This window comes from Geotrypetes seraphini, chromosome 1 (genome assembly GCF_902459505.1).
Source record: "Geotrypetes seraphini chromosome 1, aGeoSer1.1, whole genome shotgun sequence".
Lineage (NCBI taxonomy): Eukaryota > Metazoa > Chordata > Amphibia > Gymnophiona > Dermophiidae > Geotrypetes > Geotrypetes seraphini.
Window position 1 is genome coordinate 171538465 of NC_047084.1, and position 14505 is coordinate 171552969.

A 14505-nucleotide genomic window follows, 5' to 3' on the forward strand; every position below is an offset into this window, starting at 1 on the left:
AAAAAAACAAAAAAAAACGAGACACTTACTCCCAAAGATTCCTGCCTGGGCCTATTGGATCTGATTCTATTAACAGTGTCTACCTCTTAGGCACCATTTGCTGACTTTCATTGTCCAAAAATAAATTTAGCTGTAGTACTTTGTACTAATTATAACCTAGAAATCAAATTAACTGAAAGAAGACAATACAAGCCATTACAATAATCTAGCTTAGAAATAATTAATTCCTGTACTAAAATTAATAAGTGTTTTTCTTCATAAAGAGAACAAATTATCCTAAGGCCATGCAAGTAAAATAGGACTCCTTTTATTGCCAATCAACCTCTAGGTGCTATTTATAAAATCACACTTAGTGATGGCCTAAGCATTCTTGAGCACTGGTAGGCATTGAACCCTTAGGCGCACTAAGGGTATTCTTGGCCTAAATGAGTGTGCCTAAGTCAATCCACACCCAAACTCCACACCAAATCCACACCTTAACTCCCCTCAGTGTAGACACCTACCTCGAAGTGGTAGGCACCTACTAAATTAGGCGCCTAGAAGCAAATTCATTTTTAAAAAAATCATTTTAATTGTTTTTAATGGCACTTTCAATTATCAATGCTGATTAAGCCAATTAAAAGAAAAATTAAGTTAGGCACTTAGAACAACTAGGAACGCCGATCTAGGTCCCTAACTGTAACCATCTTTTATAGAATCAAGACAATCATGACTAACCCTGGATCCTAGTGGTGAGGACTGAGGCAATTCTGTCTGCAAAATCTAAATGTATCATTTGCCCCCAGTGGTAGTCTTACAGTACTACTACTAGGAGTCAAAATACTAAGGGGCTCATGATCGAAAGAGAAAAATGTCCAAAAACCGGCCTAAGTCGGCACTTGGACGAACATTTCTCAAAAACGTCCAAGCACCGATAATAAAACCGGGTTTTGGATGTATTTAAAAACGACCTAGGCCTTCATAGTGCCACTCAATGTCCAAAGCTAAACGGGGTGTTTCGGGAGCCGCGTTGAGGGCGGGAGTTGGGAAGGATGTGGGCCGGCTTAGACTTAGTCGTATAACATTTATAACCAAAATTTTAACAACAGAGCCTAGACGGAACTTGGACGTTGTAAAACATGGTCTAAGTCATAAAACCCATCTAAACTCACCACATAAGCACTGCAAACACATAAAACAGATCCCCAAACACTACCCCAGTGATCACCAACCCCCCCCCATAAAAATTTTATTCACAACTTCAAATTTCAGCCTCCAGACCATCATCACCTGGCTGCCTGGCATAGGAAAGCCTAGTCGGCCAGCCCCAGAGGCAGCTTAAGTCATCTTGGAGGTGGGTTAGGGACCCATGGAGAGGAGGACCCATGCACATAAGCCCCTGTAATCACTGCATTGATACTGAAACATGTGCACTGCCCTATACACCCCCAAAACCCTTTTTTACTGGCATATAAGTGGCTCCTGCAGCCATATGGGCTATTGAGGTGGTAGATAAGTGGTCTAGGGGATTCTGGAGGTGGTTTGGGGGGCTCACCGTCATATATAAGGGAGCTGTAGTGAGGAGAAGCCATGGCACCCTTTTTGTGAAGTTCATAGCGGTGCCCTGTAAGGTACCCCACTATTTAGGTGGCATGTTTGGGTGTGCTGTCCATCACTTTGCAGCCCATGTCCAACAGGGCTTGTTCTAGGCATTTTGGACTTGGATGGAATGTTGGACGGAAATGTGATATAAAGATAGACGATTTAGTGGCTTGGATGATCAGATTGGCAGGACGTATAATTAGACGATTTTCGAAAGTAAAAAAAAGTTGGACATATCTTTTGAAAATGCGTCTTAGGCTCTTTTTAACTTTGGACGACTTGCGATAAAGACGTAAACGATTATGCCCCTTCACAGAAACATGTAACCCTTATTTGGCAGATTTAACACCTTTGTTACCACAACTTGCTTTGATGGTAATACTTCTAGGAGTGGAGGATTACTATTAGGGGTTGGCTACTGGAATTCTGATACCGGCAGCCTAGGAAGCATAAGCAACTATGCATCAGTGCTGCCTCTCACCACTAGATGGCAGTTAACAAATATGGTAGATTTGGGGAATGTCTCCTGGGAATTAACTTTGATGGGGAGCTCTGATCAGGAAATAGGCATGGAGTTTACATTACCTCCAGCCACTTTAAAACGGCTCCTGGGTACATCGAGTTGCACATCCATGACCTGATAATCCCAGGGAGGAAAAATAATGCCAGCTCAAGGTTGGTGTTTTTGTTCAATGATAACTCAGCTTACAAGTGAAGTGAAAGCTGCTTTATTCAATAATAATGAGGTGGTATGCATTCATTTTTATGTTTTGCATATTATTATTTAGCTCACATTATAGTACAATAACAATAGTTATGCTGAAATAATATATAATTTTTCCATTTAATATGTATTTGACAAAAATCATTCATTATTCCCTTGCAGCACTTGTCTCTTGCAATTTGAACAGTTATGTTTATTTTTACTAAAAGGCGTCAAGTACTTAAACATAGAAACATGGAGACAGATGAAAGCCAAATGGCCCATCCAGTTTATGTTTATTATTATTTATATACCGCACTTCGCTTTAACATTAGTGCGGTTTACAAAAACATAGTGAGAAAGGAATGCCAATATTATAAGAACAGAATAACAAAATAAAAAAAAATCACAAGTTTATTGATTACGTATATGTGAGTCCCATCCACACTCAACCTATGTGCAAGACCATCTGTCAAATCACTGTACTATGCTAAAGATGTGCACATATTTACAGAATAATACTTCGGAAGAACTTTAGCATTTATGCACATATATCTCATTTCTAATTTATACATGTAATCAGAACATAAAAGTTAGCACCTACTTTATAGAATTATCCCCATCTGCCATCCACAACATCCACTATCTCCTCCTCTCCCTAAGAGATCCCACAGGCCTGTCCCATGCTTTCTTGAATTCAGACACAATCTTTGTCTCTACCACATCTCCTGGACAACTATTCCACGCATTGAGAAGGGGGAGGGGAAAGTGGCCTAGGGTCTTCAGCATCTACCACCCTTATAAAAAAAAATTTATTTAGATTACTCCAGAGCCTATCACCTCTTAACTTCATCCTATGCCCTCTCATTCTAGAGCTTTCTTTTAACTAAAACAGATTTGCCTCATGCACATTTATCCTACATACGTATTTAGGCTTCAAAAAACCAAAAATAATAATTACCAATAAAATAGAAAACGAATCCAAAATAATTGGTAAAAGCCTTTACCTCCCAGTAAGAATAACACCCACAATTCAAATATTGCAAAAATTAAATAATACTCACAATAATGGGATTTCAGTATGGGAACAGTCTACCCTTCGAATCATAGTTAGCCCCAGATAAGTGTTTATAGATGACTAGCACCAGATCACAGGTCTAAATAAACACTGCCCCATACATCATACGTTCCCCCATTTCAAAAAATGTACATACGTATTTAAACATCTCTATCATATCTCCCCTTTGCCACCTTTCCTCCAGAGTATACATATTGAGATCTTTAAGTATGGCCCCCCATATGCCTTGTGATGAAGACCACCAACCATTTTAGTAGCCTTCCTCTGGACTGTTTATATCTATTTGAAAGTGCAATCTCCAAAATTATATATAATATTCTAAATGACGTCTCACCAGAGTCTTATACTCCTATTGGCCATACCTCTCTCCACGCACCCTAGCATTCTTCTAGCTTTCACCATTGCCTTTTCAACCTGTTTTGGACACCTTTAGATCATCACATACTATTACATCCAAGTCCTGTTTTTCACCCCCTAAACTGTACTTTTTCCTGAGAATGGGCCTCACAGTGATGGATTGGGTCAGGAACTGGTTGAGTGAAAGGAAATAGAGGGTAGTGGTCAATGGAGATCTCTCTGAGGAAAGGGATGTTACCAATGGTATGCAAACAGGATGGTTGGATAGGCTGGAGTGAGCTTGGATGGCAACTTCAACATTTGGAACCTAGGACAATACCAGGTGGACTTTACAGTCTATGACCCAGAAATATTAAGGTTTAGTTCTAGGGCCTGTTCATTTTAACATTTTTGTAAGCGATATTGCTGAAGGGCTGTCGAGTAAGATTTGCCTCTTTGCAAATGATACCAAAACTTGCAATAAAGTAGACCCCTGATGATATGAATAACATGAGGAAGGACCTAGCGAAGTATGAAGAATGGTCTGAAATTTGGCAGCTAATAGTTAATGCTAAGAAGTGCAAGGTTATGCACTTGGATTGCAAAAACCCCAAGGGAGCAGCACAGTTTAGGGGGTGAAGAACTTTTGTGCATGAAAGAGGAGAACTTGGGTGTTATAGTATGTAATGATCTAAAGCTGGCCAAACAGGTTGAAAAGGCAATGGTGAAAGCTAGAAATTACTGTGTGCTAGTTTTTGCACCTAACACATGGTATTTGTAAGATCTTAGCATGCTTTATTATACAAGCCCCATTATCAACTTTCACTCTAAACCTTTAATTGTAACACTAGCATAAAGAGGAGATATAAATAATTTCCTGTCTTCTGAATTGGGTCAAGCATCACGTAAGGATACAACTAATAAACTGACACAAAAATGTAACATCTCATTTAGGAGGAAAAAAATATCATCAAATCCTGTCCATAGGCGGCCAAAAGAAACAAGTAGCATTTTTAAAAAGTAGATTTTAAAATTATTCAGGGAGGGGGTACAAGATAGTATCAAGCTTACTGCACACTGAAGAAACTTCTCTTACATGCTTTGATTGTCTGCTTTTTTCCTATGTCAGCTGTGGAAAAGAGGTAAAGCAAGACCCATTCTACATTCTAGATGTGGATGAGCATTTTCCTTTGACTCAAGTGACTTTGGATGAGTTCCTCCCATAGATGACAATTGCAGAGTGCTGTGTTCATAGGGTTGACAGATTTTCCAATTGGAAAATATGGACCCCCAGACATTGGTAATCCTATATGTTCAGCACTAGAGCTTTGCAAACTGTTGCTGAGATGAGCTCAGAGACATCACTCAAGCCCTGAACTGCACAGGAAGAGTGAAATCTCGAGATTAGCCGCCTAACAGCAGATATAGAGATTGTGTTGCAGTTTGGTCACATCACTTACAACCTTCTGTTAGTCTTGCTGCAGCATTCGGAGCCATTCGGAGATCAGCACAGAAAAGGAAAGCAGGAGGTAAATTTTCACAAGGTCCCTGAAATGAAGATGCTGGGATGATGTAAACTAAGCATGGATTCTTTAACTGCAGTTGTGTGTGCAACTGTCATTAAGGAAGAGTAAGAAAACTCAGTCCAATAAATTATTGCTTTTAGGGGATTCCATCATCAGAGACATTAACATTGGAACCCAAGTCAAGGAGCCTAAAATAGTGAAATGTCTCCCAGGATCCTGTCTATAATTAGGGAAGAAACTAAGAATTCTAAAGCTGATGATGTTATCCATTTGGGAACAAATGACCTGGCCAGCAACTCCCCGCTTGCAGCGCAGAAAGCCTTTTGGGATCTAGGGGAGGTCTTAAAACCTTTTGTAAAGACTGTAGTTTTCTCAGAAGTACTGCCTACATGTGGAAAGGGAGAGGAAAGAGTTAAAAACACAGAGGACATCAATAGGTGGCTCAAAGCTTGGTGTCATCAAGAAGGCTTTAGGTATATAGGAGGATGGGGAAAAACTATTTTGTACTGATGAACTACATCTTACTACAACAGGAAAATGAATCCTTGCAGAAAAATTTAGAGAATATATTTTTAGCCATTTAAACTAGAAGGTGGTGGTGGATATGTACAGTATGAAGGACAATTATAGAGGCCACCCCCATCAAAAGACAATATGATGTAGTAAGGATTGCAACATAAACAATATTAGCAACTCACTTCTTAGCAATGCAACAGTAAGTGAAACAAAACAAAAAAAAAAACTATACAAAAAAGGAGATTATCACTGGAAAAATAGCTGGAAAGCAATGACCACAAACACTTGCAGTCTATGCAACAAAGTTCACAATCTACAAACCCTGATGTTAGAGGCAGACCTAGATATTGTTGCTATAACAGAGACATGGTTCAGTGAATCCCATGGCTGGGATGCAAACATACCAGGATATAATCTTTTTAGGAAGAACACAGATGGTCAAAAAGGTGGAGGGGTAGCTCTCTATGTAAAGATCGATATCCAAGCAACTGAAATGCAAGGGACTTGGGGAGAGGAAGAAACGATAAGGATCGCTATGACAAGAAACTATGGAACATCTATCTATGTGGGTGTAGCCTACAGACCTCTGATTCAATCACAGCAAATTGATAAAGATCTGATTGCAGATATCCAAAAGTTTGGAAAGAAAGAGGAGCTGCTCCTGTTGGGGAATTTCAACCTGCCAAATGCAGACTGGAAAGTTCCTTCAGTAGAATCAGAAAGAAGCTGAGAGATTGTGAATACTTTTCAAGAGGCTCTACTCAGACAAATGGTGATGGAACCCATGAGGGAAAAAGTGATATTAAATCTGGTCCTCATAAATGGTGAGAGTATCTCTAATGTTCGAGTAGGTGACCACCTGGGAAGTAGCGATCATAAAATGGGTTGGTTTGATATTATAGCTAAAGTGTAGAGCAGCCACACAAAACTTAAAGTCATAGATTTCAAACGTACATACTTTAATAAAATGGGCAAGTACCTGAAGAAAAAAAAATGGTGCAACCAGAGGACATAATTTGAGGTTTAGGGGTGGTAGACTCAAGAGTAATGTAAGGAACTTCTTCTTTATGGAGAGGGTGGTTGATGCCTGGTATGTGCTCCTGAGGGAGGTGGTGGAGAGGAAAGTAGTGACAGAGTAAAAAAAAAATTAATGGTATATATTGAAGAACTAAGGCCAATACTGGGCAAACTTGCATGGTCTGTGTCCATATAAAGCCATTCAGTTGAGGATGGGCTGGGGTGGGCTTTGACAGCTGGGATGGTTTAGATGGAAAGGAGTAAGCTTTGATGGAGACTTCAGTAGATGGAATCTAAGCACAGTTCTGGGCAGAGCTCTGGATTTCCAGCCCAGAAATATCTAGGATAAAGGACAATTTAAGTTAAATCAGTAATTTAAAGAGCGGGTACGGTTAGGTAGACTGGATGGACCATTAGGGTCTTTATCTGCCGTCATTTACTATGTTACGGTAACTGTGTATTTACACAACTATCTTTAGGTGTGAGTGAAGGCCAGGAAGGCATAAATGAAAATAAAATACTATAGGCTGAAGAGGAGTATTAAGGCTTAATGGTATAGAAAAAGGAAAAATATTTCAAATGATCCAGCCAGCTGGGTGTCACAAGTGACACATCTTGATTAAAGGTCAAAAAACAGTAAGAATATGCAACAAAGTTTTCTTTTTTGTTTTGTTTTTTTTAAAAGCTTATAGTTGAATTGCTGGAAATTGTTTAAATCAATGTCTACTTTCTGTTATTTGCTTGTTTCCAAGTTTTATTTAAATGTTGATATACTTCTTAAAAAGCTGTCTAAGTGGTGTACAATGTCATGAGCAGATAAAATCAAGGGGGAACATAATTGGACAACAACAGACTTAAATGACATATTGAAACAAGGGGGATAGGGGGAGAAATACAATTTGTGATAGGAGAGAGACAATAAAGGTCAGTTGGATATGCTTTTCCTTCTTTCCAAAGTCGTGAGATTAGTTATCATAAGCATCCTTAAATAGGAAGGTCTTTAGATTTACTGTAAATTTGCCCATACGTGTTTCTTCTTGGAGATATGAGAGTAAAGAATTCCATAATATAGGTGCTGTAACAGAGAAATCTTCTTTCTAGTGGTATCATAAAATAGATGGCATAGGGAAGAAATAATTGGAAGGTGCCGGTTACTGGATTGGAGTGTTCTAGTTGGACAGTGTGGGATGAGAAGTCTTGTCTATAAATCCAGGAGTGTGTGTTAGTTTAGCCTTGAAGGTGAGAAGTAGGATTTTGTATGTGATCTAAAGGCTTGCTTGCCTTACAGAACAATATGCTGTCTAATTGTTGTGGTTTGAGGCCGAGTGCTTGGGGTTTGTGTGTGGTTGATTGGGGGCTTTGTACTTCAAAATGTCAATTGTGTTGGGCATCCGGCCATTGGGTTTCTGTATTGTGACCATCTGCTGTTCTGGTTTTCCAGTATTGTTTTCTCCACCTGTTATGTTTTATGCTTGTTTTGACCCTGGTTGTTGTTCCCTTTGCAATTGCTAATAAAGACAAAATTAAAAAAAAATAAAAAAAGAACAATGCTGAATTAATTTAGCATATGTCGGAAATAACTGCAACGAAAAAGCAAAGGCTTAGCCACAATGTAAGACACTTGGGTGAACGTCACTACCTGTCTCAGTGGATGCTGTCTCCCTAAAGCTATTGTATTGAAACTGCACTGATTGCCTGTGAATGTGTTTTTCCCTTGGCCTCACTCAGGGACAGGAGGCAAAAAACTGAGGGACTTTCCAGAGTAAACATGAGTACTTGATGCCAACTCAATATTTACATTTAACTTTAGGCAGTTAGATGCATACATGCACTTATTCTATAACCCCCAACCCATGCTCCTTTTGAAGTTGCACACTTTGGAATTTGAGCTCAGAAATTACTTAAGATGTGGTTTTCCTTCTCTCTCCCCTATATTACAATGGAGTTATTTTCTGGTGTGTGTTTTTTTTTCTTTTCTGTTTTTTTATATATTGTACACAGCTTAGAAAGTCCTGCTTTTAGGTGGTATATCAAGCTTTAAATAAACTTGAAATGAATAGCGACTTGGAGTAGTTACTCATCTAACTGCTAATTGGTGTGAATTAGCACCACTTAACCATTAATAATGAGCTGATATTTGGTTACGTGCCTGCCTTTATTCTATAACTTTTGCATGCAAATTTGGGTACACAAATTTATAGAATTAGAGGAAAAGTGTAGATCCAAAGCACACAATAGAGGGGCATAAAGTATTGAAGATTATTTTTCTCTCTCTCTCTGATGCTTCACCAATAAATACCTATTTCACATTTTTTACATTGGGGCGTTTTTATCAGTTTCTGTTAAAATCTAAAATCCACAAGCCCTAATATACAGTCTCTCTTCACCTCTTTATGTGCACCTTGACACAACAGAACAGCGTAGCCTGCCAGCAATTGTTATCCTTTCTGCTGAAAATTTCAGTCCATTCCTATCAGGAACATGGGCTTGGCTCAAGATTGATTCATCCTCCTCAAAGGAGATGAGACAACTCTGAATCCGACAGCTGGCTTGAGACCTTTGTGCTTTGCCTACTCTACTAAGTGTTGGCAGAGGCAAAACTTTAATATTCATGTATAGGATTTTCAGCAGATAATTGTAGGAAATGCCATTAGTTTGCCTTTGGATTCTTCTAGAAATGATTGGCTCAATATTCAGAAGCACTTATCTGGATTACAGCATCTGCTGCTGACCAGGTCTATTGCTGAGCTTTTTTTTCCACTGAAAATTGTTTCTGACTGCCCTGACACTTTTTGGCTAGTACAGAGGTGGTAAGTGGGCATGACATGGGTAGTTTTAGGAATTATTTGGGTAATGGTGATATTCAATCTCACTTGCTACTGACTCCCGACTGAAGGCAGGGTGAAATTCAAGATCTTGTTGCTGACACTCAAAATCATTCATCTCTCAGAACCACAATATCTAGCACCCAGACTACACCAAATACACCAGTACACGCCCTGCGCTTGAGCCAAGAATACCTGCTGAAAATACCCTCCTTCAGAGACATCAAATACAAAAGCATCAGGGCAAGAATGTTCTCGGTGATGGCTCCAAGGTGGTGGAACTCCCTTCTGAAGAAATTAAAACTAGAAAAGGACACTGGAAGGATGAGCAAAGTAGAGATACCCAGAATTGCTGAGGATATGATAAAGTACAGATACTAGAATTATCAGACTGTATGTAAATCTAAGATGAACATAGAACATGATACAGGTATTATGTGTGCAAATAAGTAGGATTTAAGATGAACATAGTACATGATACTAGTATTATATGTATATACGTTGGATGATTGATTATGGTATAAATGTGTCTGTATTGAAAACCATCTCAGAAAACGCTAACTCTGTATTGTAACACCATTACAGAAGCTCATGTAAACTGCTCTGCAATGACTCCCCAGTCATTAGTAACGGTAGAAGCTTTCAATAAACAATAAAACTATACAGATAGCATGAATAAGAAGCACACCATTAGCAATGCTGGATTCCACAAGGTGCTTGTTTTTCTAATTACCTCTCTTCATTTTGCTTACTGTCACTTAATACTACCTAGCTTCCCTCCCTTCCTCAGCCCTGAGATTTTCCTAAAGTATTCCTCAAAGATATAATTTTGTGTATTAAATCATAGCAATTAAACAGAACGCAGCATCTATTTTATGCCAGTTTGAAACACCATCAATTACTTTATATCAGTAGCAAGGAAGGTTGTACTTGAAACATTAGGTCACAAAAATATACCCCTAATGTTCATTTAATACCGCAAAAGAAAACCCTGAAACAAAACCTTGTATTTATAAAATACACTTGCATGCCAATATTCTGCATTTACCTAGCAATATATATTTTCCCCGAGATGAACATCCAAAAACAGAGCGTGATATAACTACTTTACTAAACCTACAGAAACACAGTTTTTAATTAAGAAATGAATTGCAATTTCAACTATGATTTTTCCCTGTGCAACAGTTACTAAGTTTTGCCAGTTGATATGTAAACATAAAAACCTATTATCTATAGCAATGAGGACAATAAATCTTGGTGAAAACACTAGCTAATCAGTTGAAACAGAACCCAAATTAAATTGAGTTTTCTAACTAATCACAAGGTTTATCTCTGGCAATTCCCAGTCTAAATAATTCACATCAGATTTGTAATGCAATTCATCTTTGGCTACAATATGCATACTGTTGATTTTTCTTCCAGAATAAGACATAAAAGCAGTGGCGAAGTAAAGGGGGTGTGGTCTGCCCCGGGCACAGTCTTCCTAAGAGCGTGGCACTCCCCGCTCCCCTCCTTTTTTATTTCCATGGTGCGAGGTTGCTGGCCACATCGACACTCTCTTTGACATCACTTCCGAGACCCGCACCTAGGAAGTGATGTCAAAGGGTGAGTTGACACTGATGTGGGCATGCCGCTCACACTTGAGAAGTTAAAAAGGTACAAGGAAAGGGAAGAGGGCATGCACATGTTGGGGGGGGGGCAGGGGAGGTGTGCCACCACCCCTTGTACCACTCACCCTTATACACCACTGCAAAAAAGTACTGTAAGTGACAGCTCCATCTATGCTTTAGAAGAGCACAGACTAACTGTTAATCTTTGGAGTGAGTGCAAATTGTTGTACACAGTTTTAGCTCTTTTGACTCATGAGGCAGGCGTTTACCACCAAAACACATATCTGCGTTGAGTCGGGCCACATTTGTTATGTGCATTGCAAACCTTTTCCTGTATGTAATTGAATCAGGCATTCAATTTTTATTATTGTTTTATGGTCTGTTAATAAATGCCACTTTATGTATGTTTGTTCACTTCTATCCACCAACTCTCCCCACTATGCTTGAAGCCTCAGATCTCGGGTGAACCACTATGTGCTTAGTTATACCTCATAGACATCATCGGCATTAAAAAAAACTTTTTGCCTAAGGAGTGAGTTCAAACACCAGGGTGAACTTAACCACAAAATAACAAATATAACTTAAATGTGGGATCCTCCCGTTCCTGCCAACGTTTTGTAGAAATAAGACCACTTCTTCAGGGTTATTGGACTTCTATTTTAGTAGTCACAATTCTGTGTTGTGACTTTCTCTGGTCACTCAACATCCTAGCTCTGCATCTCTGCGGCTTCAAAGCTTGACCAGCCAATCAGATTCACTTCCTTCTGATTGGCTGAACCAAACCATCTGACCGGGCACAGTCATAGCATGAATGAGTTCCTCACAGTGTGCTCAATGAAATGTTAAGAAGCATTAATAGAAGTAAAACCAGTCAATTTAAACCATAAGAATGTAAAGTTCTCAATTCAAAGATCCATTTTTTGCTCTCGTTGTTGTAAAGTCAATCTCTGGTACGTGATCCACCACGAAATGACGGAGTTGAGGGAAATCATGGGATCATGCTTATTCACTTCTGTATTCATTGAAATTTAATCGGTAATGGCAATAGTACTTGTAGTCTGCCAATGCCCAAGCAAAGGATCAAAGTGGATCACAGACAAATTTATATCAGACATGACTTAAAACAAGAAATTTCTTAAACAAATAAGTCTTCAATTGCTTACAGAAAAACGAGGAAGCAGAGACGACCATACTGAAACAGTTTGATATGGGAATAAAGCTGAAATAAGAGTTTTTATGTTTTGATCTTAGGGCTTCTTTTACAAAGGTGCATAAGGGCCTTAACGTGCGGAATAGCGCACGCTAAATTGCTGCACACACTAGCCGCTACCGCCTCCTCTTGAGCAGTCGGTAGTTTTTCAGGTAGCGCGTGCTAATCCAGTGCATGTGCTAAAAACACTAGCGCACCTTTCTAAAAGGAGCCCTTAGTAAAGGAAGGAAAACAGAGATGTCAAGAGTCCCTGGCTTATAATAACATGGAAGGTAAGGGAAACGAAAACAAGATACTAAATATACCAGAAAGGTACCAGCATGATAACTTAAAATAATCCGAGGTTTGATAGGTCGCCAATGGAATTTGCTAAGAGTAGGTATTACATGGTCTGACTTTCATTGTCCAAAAATAAATTTAGCTGTAGTACTTTGTACTAATTATAACCTAGAAATCAAATTAACTGAAAGAAGACAATACAACCCATTACAATAATCTAGCTTAGAAATAATTAATTCCTGTACTAAAATTAATAAGTGTTTTTCTTCATAAAGAGAACAAATTATCCTAAGGCCATGCAAGTAAAATAGGACTCCTTTTATTAAACCATGGTAGAGGTTTCAACCATGGACTGGCAAGGTAAATGCTCTGACTCTCATAGGCATTGGAGACTCCACAGGATGGTCTCCAGCTAAAAGAAACTTGATCTATTTTAAATCTATAATGTCTAAGCATAAGAAATCCTTCTATTCAGATGGAAATCTTCCCTCTGATCCCTAATGAGGAGGTAGACTAGTGATTAGAGCTGCTGACTCAGCAACCTGAGGTTGAGAGTTTAATCCCAGCCTGTTTCTTGCGACTCTGGGCAAGTCATTTAACCCTTCAATGCCAAGGGTACCACAGTTAGCTTTGGAGTCTGCCAAGAGAGAGGCGGAAAATACTGAAATACGGAAAGTACCTGATTACTATTCAATGTAAACCGCTTCGGGTGAATCTCTTCATGAAAAGGTGATTAATAAATTTTAAATAATAATAATATACTAGGACCTACTATATCAAACACTGCAGTAAAAAAAAAAAAAAAAATTGTAAATGAACAGCAGCTTTACCATGCGCAAACACTGGTTTTATCTCAGATACAATGGCTAGTAATACAGAGCCTGTCGAGTGGTAAAATTTGATTCTGAAGTGTAAAGAATGTAGACAATCAAACTCAGTAATAAAATCTGATAACAATTCTGCTACATAAACCTCTGTTAATTTTGTAACCAATGGTATACATGTCACCAGCCTGTAACTTCATGTAAGAGTTTTATCCAACAATACCTTTTTAACAAGTGGAATCAAAATGTTACCCCCTAAAATTAAAGGAAATACGGTAACTATCTTGAAAACCTTTTTGAATGATTATAAGCCATTGTATTATACAGGTTGGGGGATGTGCCATTAAATATATAGGACAATTGTCTAAAACAGTGATTTCAAACCCTGTCCTGGAGGACCACCAGGCCAGTCGGGTTTTCAGGATAGCCCTAATGAATATGCATGAAGCAGATTTGCATGCCTGGCACCTCCGTTATATGCAGATCTCTCATGCATATTCATTAGGGCTATCCTGAAAACCCAACTAGCCTGGTGGTCCTCCAGGAGAGGGTTGGGAACCACTGGTCTAAAATACGAGAAGATTTGGACAATTTTTTTACATAACTTGGCCTTACTCGTAACGTGCAATTGGTGGAAATGTTGACTAATATCTATCAACAGGGATTGACTCAATCAACATGATCAGAAAGATTATAGTCTCCAAATTAGGAGGAACTGAGAATATTATTTTCTTGATCTTATCAGAAAAATATTGAGCTAATTCTTCAGCTGAAGGACATGAAACGTGTGAATTATCTCTTTCTAATTAAGGGCTCCTTTTACTAACCTGCGTTAGGGCATTAACAATGCTGTGCGTGCTAGACACTAATGCCAGCATTGGACCTTAGAGCATCTATCTTTTTGGCCATTCTTGAATATAATTGCGTCCATGTGAAAAGCACACAAAAGACCTCAAAGCAGCCAACATTCTTAGCAAACTGTTCACAGAGAGCTGAGCTA

At 38.8% G+C, this 14505-nt stretch overlaps 1 protein-coding gene across 4 annotated transcripts in view; it reads right to left on the reverse strand.

Annotated features, from left to right (window-relative positions):
- The window catches only part of FSTL5 (follistatin like 5), an 865201-nt gene that overhangs the window by 332545 nt on the left and 518151 nt on the right, over nucleotides 1-14505 (reverse strand). The gene's annotated exons all lie outside the window — the stretch shown is intronic.